Genomic DNA, 8,391 nt, shown 5'->3' with positions numbered 1-8,391 from the left:
GGTCAGTTAATGAAGGGTATATAAAAATTGTCAATATATATCCACCCAACATAGGAGTACCTAAATATACAGAACAAACATGAAAATAAATAAAGTGAGAGATAAATTGCAGTATAATAACAGTAGAGACTTCAACATGACATTGTCAACAGTGGACAATCATCCAAACAGAAAATTAATTATAATTGAGCTACACTTCAGACCAAATAAACCTAACAGATGTATGGAAAACAATCCTCTCCATAGGAACAGAATATACCTTCCTCTCAAGTGCACACAAAACATTTTCCAGGAAAGATCATATACTAGGGAATAAATGAGTCTCAAAAAAATTAAAGAAGATAGAAATCATATCACGTATCTTTTCTGATTATAATGGTATGATACTAGAAATGAATAACTATTGGAAAACTATAAATTCACAAATCTGTAGAAATTAAACAATTTGCTCCTGTATATCAAATGATACAAAAAATAAATTAAAAGAGAAAAATATATTTTAAGGCCAATGAAAATGGAAGCAAAACTTTCTGAAACTTACTGGGAACAGCAAAATCATTTCTAAGAGAGAAATTTATAGTTTATATTCAAAAATAAGTTTAATAGTGAGTACATATGTTGTTTGTTTTTCCATTCTTTTGATACTTCACTTAGGAGAACAGTCTCTGTTTCTAACCAGATTGTTGCAAAAGTTATTACTTCATTATTTTTATGGCTGAGTATACTCCCTGGTGTACATATACCACATTTTATTAATCCAATCATGAACTGATGGGCACTTGGGTTGATTCCACATTTTTGCAGTTGTAAATTGTGCTACAAATAAACATCTGAGTGCTGGTGTCTTTTGATAACACGACTCTGGGTATATATCCAGTAGTAAAATTTCTGGATTGAATGGTAGGTCTACTTTTGTTTATTAAATTGGAACTAACTGATGAGAACACACATGCATGGAGAGAAGTAAACCCTGTGGAGAGCAACCAGGGCAAAGGTAATAAGGTCAGGGTAATAAAATAACCCAGTGGGTACTATGAACACTATTTGGGTGATAGGCACACATATTTTCAGGACTCAAGCAGTACAAAAATGATCCAGGTAACATAAAACTTTTGTACTGCCTTAACATTTGAAATAAAAAAGAATAAATATTAAAAATAAGCATCCTAATGTTACACCTCTAAGAACTAGAGAAGCAATTATAACACAAGCCTAATGGTAGCATATGGAAGTAATAAAATCCAGAGCAGAAGTAATTAAAATAAAGACTAAAATGATAGAAAAAAAATCAATGAAACTAAGTTAGTTTTTTGAAAAGGTAAACAAAGTTGACAAACACTGAGCTAGACTAAGAAAAAAGAGTAAATTTAAATAAATAAAATTAGAACTGAAAGAGAAGACATTAAAACTGATTCCACAGAAATACAAAAAAAAAAAATCATGACTGATTACTATGACCAATTGTACGCCAACAAATTGGAAAACTTTGAAGAAATGAATGAACTGTTTAGACACATACAACCTGACCAATTCTGAGACAGAAAGAAGTAGAAAATCTGAACAAATAAGAAGTGAGGTGATTGGGACAGTAATAAACTGTCTGCCATCAAAGAAAAGCACCTCATCTGATAGCTTCATGAATGAATTCTACCAAACACTTAAAAAATAGCCACTCTCTATCCTTATCAACACATTCCAAAAAAATGAAGAGGAAGGAATACTTACAAATTCATTTTATGAGTCTAGTATTACTCCAACACCAAAGTAATACAAGTATTAATACATTATAAAAAAAAGTAAATTGCAGGTCAATATTGCTAATGAACATGAATATAAAAATTCTCAACAAAATACTATCAAACCAAATTCAACAGTACCTTAAATGATTATTTATCATAATTAAGTGGGCCTTATCCCTGGGTTGTAATGATGGTACAACATACACAAATCAATAAATGTGATTCACCATATAACAGAATGAAGGACAAATATCACATGGTCATCTGAAAAGATGCAGAAATAGTATCTGACAAAATTTAACATGCTTTCCTCATAAGTATGCTCAATAAATTTGGTAGAGAAAGATTATGCCTCAACATAGTAAAGACCATACATGACAAGCTTACAGCTAACAGCTTTCTCTATGATGAAGTGTTGAAAGCTTTCTCTCTAAGATAAGGAATAAGATGAGAATGCCCACTCTTACCACTTCTATTCAAGATAGTCATGGAAATCTCAGCAAAAGTAATTAGGCAAGAGAAAGAAATAAGAAACATCCAAATTGGAAAGTAATAGGTAAAATTGTTGCTATTGGAATATGGAAGAATGTTACATATAGAAAACTCTAAGATTAGATGGCTATATGAGCATGGTTTTATATTTGAATTTTCTGTTCTGTTCCACTGGTCTGTGTCCCTGCACTTGTGCCAATACCAAGCAGTTTTAAGAACCACAGCCTTGTAGCATAGTTTGATGTCTGGCAAATTAATACCTCCCATTTTGTCTTTCTTGCTTAAGATTGCTTTTGCTACACGGGGTCTTCTATGATTCCATACAAAGTGTATAATTATTTTTTCTATATCTGTGAAAAATGATGTTGGTAATTTAATAGGGATTGCATTGAATCTGGAGATCACTTTGGGTAGTATAGACATTTTAACAATGTTGATTCTTCCGATCCACGAGCATGGTATGGTTTTCCATCTATTTACATGCTCTGCAATTTCCTTCCTCAGTGTTTCATAGTTCTCCCTATAGAGGTCCTTTACCTCTTTAGTTAAATATATTCCTAGGTACTTTATTTTCTTTGTTGCTATTTTGAAGGGTACTAAGTTCTTAATTTGGTTCTCCATTTGACTATTTTTGGCATATATGAATGACTCTGATTTGTGTGTATTGATTTTGTATCCTGAGACTTTCTTTACTGAATTCATTAATCAATTCCAGGAGTCTCTTGGTTGAATCCTTGGGGTTTTCTAGATATAACATCATATCATCAGCAAAGAGTGAGAGTTTGATCTCTTCTTTCTCTATTTGGACTCCCTTGATTCTACTCTGTTGCCTGATACCTCTTGCAAGGACCTCCCATACTATGTTGAAAAGTAATGGGGACAGTGGGCAGTCTTGTCTGGTTCCGTTTCTAAGTGGGAATGCTTTCAATTTTTCTCCATTCAGAATGATGTTGGCGGTGGGTTTGTCATATATGGCTCATATCATTTTTAGGTAGGTCTCATCTATGCCTATTTTGTTAAGCGTTCTTATCATAAAAGGGTGTTGAATTTTGCCAAATGCTTTTTCTGCATCTATTGAGAGGATCATATGGTCTTTATTTTTGCTTCTATTTATGTGGTGAATTACATTTATAGATTTACGTATGTTAAACCATCCCGCATCTCTGGGATGAAGCCAACTTGGTCATGACGGATTATTTTTTTGATAAGCACTTGGATTCGATTTGCTAAGATTTTATTGAGAATTTTTCCATCTATATTCATAAGAGATATTTGTCTGTAGTTTTCTTTTTTTTTTTTTTGTTCATCCTTTCCTGGTTTGGGTATCAATGTTATGTTGGCTTGGTAAAACGTGTTGGGGAGAATTCCATCCTTCTTGATATTGGAGAATAGTTTATGTAGGATGGGCACCAGTTCTTCTTTGTAGGAGTGGTAAAATTCGGGTGTGAACCCATCTGGTCCAGGGTTTTTCTTTTTGGGAAGGTTTTTATTATTAATCTTTGACAAAGCAGACAAAAACATACTCTGGGGACAAGACTCCTTATTCAATAAATGGTGCTGGGAAAATTTGATAGCCACATGTAGAAGACTGAAACAGGACCCACAGCTTTCACCTCTCACAAAAATCAAATCATGGTGGATAATAGACTTAAACCTTAGTTGTGAAAGGATCAGAATTCTAGAAGAGAATGTAGAAAAGACTCTTACAGTCATGGGCCTAGGCAAAGAATTTATGAAGAAGACACCTAAGGCAATCACAGCAACAACAAAAATAAATTAATGGGACTTGATTAGGTTAAAAAGCTTCTGCACAGCCAAAGAAACTGTCTCGAGAGTATACAAACATCCTACACAATGGGAAAAAAATTTTGCATGCTACACTTCCGATAAAGGACTGATAACTAGAATCTATTTAGAACTCAGGAAAATCAATAAGAAAAAATCAAACAACCCTGTCAAAAAGTGGGCATACAACACGAATAGAAATTTTTCAAAAGAAGAAATAAGAATGGTTAACAACCACATGAAAAAATGCTCAACATCCCTAATTATCAGGGAAATGCAAATAAAAACCACAATGTGATATCACTTAACTACAGTGAGAATGGCCTTTAACAGAAAGTCCCAAAACAACACATGTTGGTATGGATGCGGAGAGACAGGAACACTCATACACTGCTGGTGGGACTGCAAACTAGTGAAACCCCTGTGGCAAGCAATATGGAGATACCTTAAACAGATTCAAGTAGACCTACCATTCGATCCAGCAATCCCATTATTGGGGATCTACTCAAAGGAACAAAAGTCATTCTATAAAAATGACACCTGTACCGGAATGTTTATAGCAGCACAATTCACAATTGCAAAGATGTGGAAACAACCCAAATGCCCATCAATTCATGAGTGGATTAGTAAATTGTGGTATATGTATACCATGGAATATTACTCAGCTATAAGAAATAACGGTGATATAGAATCCTTCTTGTTCTCCTGGAGAGAGTTGGAACCCATTCTATTAAGTGAAGTATCCCAAGAATGGAAAAACAAGCACCACATGTACTCACCAACAAATTGGTTTTCCTGATCATCACCTAAGTGCACATTTGGGAATAACACCAATTGGGTATCGGACCGAGGTGGAGGGTAGGGGGAAGGGATGGGGTTATAACTACATGATGAGTGCAATGTGCACTGTCTGGGGAATGGACACTCTTGAAGTTCTGATCGAGGAGATGGGCAGGACATGGGCAATATATATAACCTGAACTTTTGTACCCGCATAATAAGCTGAAATAAAAAAAAAAAAAGAAAACTCTAAAGATTCCACCAAAAATCTCTTAGAACTGATAAATACAATTAAGTTGCAAGATATAAAATCATCATACAGAAATAAGCATCATTTCTAAACACTATCAACAAAGTATCTAAAAAAGAAAACTAGAAAACAGTCCCATTTATAATTGCTGCAAAAAATACTTAGGAATAAATTTAACCAAGGATATGAAGGATTTGTATACTAAAAGTTATAAAGTATTGATAAAATTGAAGAAGACTCAAATAAATGGAAATATATTCTGTACTGATGAATTGGAAAAAATAATATTTTAATAATATACATACTACTCAAATGAATATATAGAGTCAATGCACTCCTATCAAAATTTCAATGTCAGTTTTCATACAAATAGAAAAAACAATCATATAATTTCTATGGAACCACAAAACATGCCATAGATCCAAGACCATCTCGAGTAAAAAGAACAAAGCTGGAGGCATTACACACTCTGATATCAAACATTACTACAAACATACAGTGTTTAAAAGATCATGGTATTGTCATAAAAAATAGACACAAAAACCAAAGGAACAAAAGTGAAATCCCCCAAACAAATGCAAAATCAAAAAATAGACAAATGAGTTTACACTAAACTACAAAATTTCTGTATAGCAAGGAAAGCAATTAAAAGAGAAAAGAGACAGTTTTATGATTGGAAAAAATATTTGAAAGCCATATTTTTAAGATGTTTATATCCAAAATATATAACAAACTTTAGCAACTCGATAGCAAGAAAACAAATAACTCAATTTAAATGTGGGTTTTTTACCCCCACAATATGCTGAAATAATAATAAAAAATAAATAAATAAAATCTGAATAGTTATTTCTCAAAAGAAAACATACAAATCGCCAACAGGTGCACACACACACACAAAGATCAACATTACTAATTAGTAAGGACATTCATATTAAAAATACAATGAGATAATACTTTCCACTTGTAAGAATGGTATTAGCCAAAAGAGAAATGATAGCAGGTGTCAATAAGGTTGTGAAGAAAAGGGAACCCTTGCACACTATTAACGGGAAATAAGAAACATTGGAGCAGAACTAAATGAAATTGAAAACAAAACAAAAGGAAACAAAACAAAAGAAAAGAAAATGCAAAGGATCAATGAAATAAAAAGGTGGTTCTCTGAAAACATAAACAAATGGGCAGATCACTGGCTACACTAATGAAGAAAAGAAGATAAAGGATTCAAATAAGCGTAATCAGAAATGAAAAAGGAAACATTATAAATGGTACCACAGGTATACAAAAGAATATCTGAGACTACTAAGAATACCTCTAGGTGAACAAACTAGGAAATCTAGAGGAAATGGGTAGGTATTGAGAAACCCACCATCTCCCAAGCTTGAAGCATGAAGAAATAGAAATTCTGACCAATAACATGTGGCAAGTAATAAAACATCTCCCAAGAAAAAGAACCCAGGACCAGATGGATTCACAGGAGAATTCTGCCAGACATACAAAGAACTGGTATGTATCCTACTGAAACTGTTCCATAACATCAAGTAGGAGGGAATCCTCCCTAACTCATTCTACAATGGCACTGTCACACCCTGATACCAAAGCCAGGAAAGGGCACAACAAAAAAAGAAAGCCACAGACCAATATCCCACATGAACATAGATAGAAAAATACTCACCAAAATATTAACAAATTAAATCCAACAGCAAGTCAAAACTATAATTTACCATGATCAAGTGAATTCCATCTCAGGAAAGCAGAGATGTATCAATATACAGAAGTCAATAAATGCAATTCACCACCTAAACAGAATAAAGAACAGAACTCCTATAATCATCTCAATAGATGCAGAAAAAGCATTGAATAAAATCCATCTTTCCTTCATGATAAAAACCCTTAACAAACTAGGCCTAGAAGTAATGTACTTCAAAATAAGAAAAGCCATATATGGCAAACCCATGACCGGTATCATCCTGAATAGGGTAAAGTTGAAAGCATTTCCCCTAAGAACTAGAACAAGACAAGGATGCCCACTGTCACCACTTCTATTCAATATAATAATGGAAGTCCTGGCCAGAGCAACCAAGCAAGAGAGAGAAATGAGATTCATCTAAGTTGGGAAAGAGGAGGTCAAACTATCCCTCTTTGTTGATATTTGCCTTCCCATGTTCATTACAGCATTATTCACTATAGCCAAAATACAGAATCAACATAAGTATTCATTAATAGATGAGTGGATAAAGAAAATGTGGTATGTATAAATAATGGAATACTATTCAGCATTTGAAAAGAGAAAAAAAATTCTGTCATTTGTGACAGCATGGATTATTTTGCAGGACGTTATTCTAAGGGAAATAACCAGGCACAGAAAGACAAATACTGCATGTTCTCACTTATATGTGCAATCTTAAAACAATCAAAATCATAGAAGCAGAGAATAGAATGGTGGTTCCCCATGGCAACAGGGTGAGGAGAATGGGTAAAAGTTTGTCAAAGGCTACAAAGTTTCAGTTAAACAGGAGGAATAAGATATTGCACAGTTTGGTCACTATAATTAATAATAGTGTATTAGGTATTTCAAAATTGCTAAGAGAATAATTTCAATTGTTATCATCACAAAAATTGATAAGTATTTGAGGTAAGATATATGCTACTTAGTTTTATTCCATCATTGCACCCTCTATACCTGTATAATAACATCAATTTGTGCCCTACAAATGTATACAATTTGAGTTTGTCAATATAAAATCAAAACAGACCTAAAATATGTAGCTGAAGCAATGGTTAGAGAGACAATTATAGCTGGAAATGTCTATATTTAAAAATTAGAAATATTTGGTGTCAATAACCTAAATTGCCCCCTTAAAACACTGAAAAGGAAGATCACAATCTAACTAACACAAGCAAAAGGAAGGAAATAATGACAATTAGAGTGGAAAGTAATGAAATTGATAGTAGAAAACCAATAGAGAAAATGAATAAAACCAAAGTTATTTTTTTTTAAAGATCAACAACATTCACTAGCTTTTAACTAGATTGATATATTCTTGGGAGGTGAGAGAGAGAGAAGACTCAAGGATTCAAATTACTAGTACAAGAAATGAAAAAGGAGATATTACTATTGAATTTACAGACATAAATATGATTATATTGAAAAGTAATACTATAAACAATTAAATGACAATAAATTACAGCAATTAAATGAAAATGATTTATTTTTTATTTGAGCATATTAAGGGGGTACAAATGATTAGGTTACATATATTGCCCTTGACCCACCCTAGTCAGAGCTTCAAGCGTGTCCATCCCACAGAAGGTGTGCACTGCACCCATTACCTGTGTATATACCCA

The sequence above is a fragment of the Eulemur rufifrons genome, chromosome 4 (genome assembly GCF_041146395.1).
Source record: "Eulemur rufifrons isolate Redbay chromosome 4, OSU_ERuf_1, whole genome shotgun sequence".
NCBI classification, from domain to species: domain Eukaryota; kingdom Metazoa; phylum Chordata; class Mammalia; order Primates; family Lemuridae; genus Eulemur; species Eulemur rufifrons.
This window is presented reverse-complemented; position numbering follows the sequence as displayed.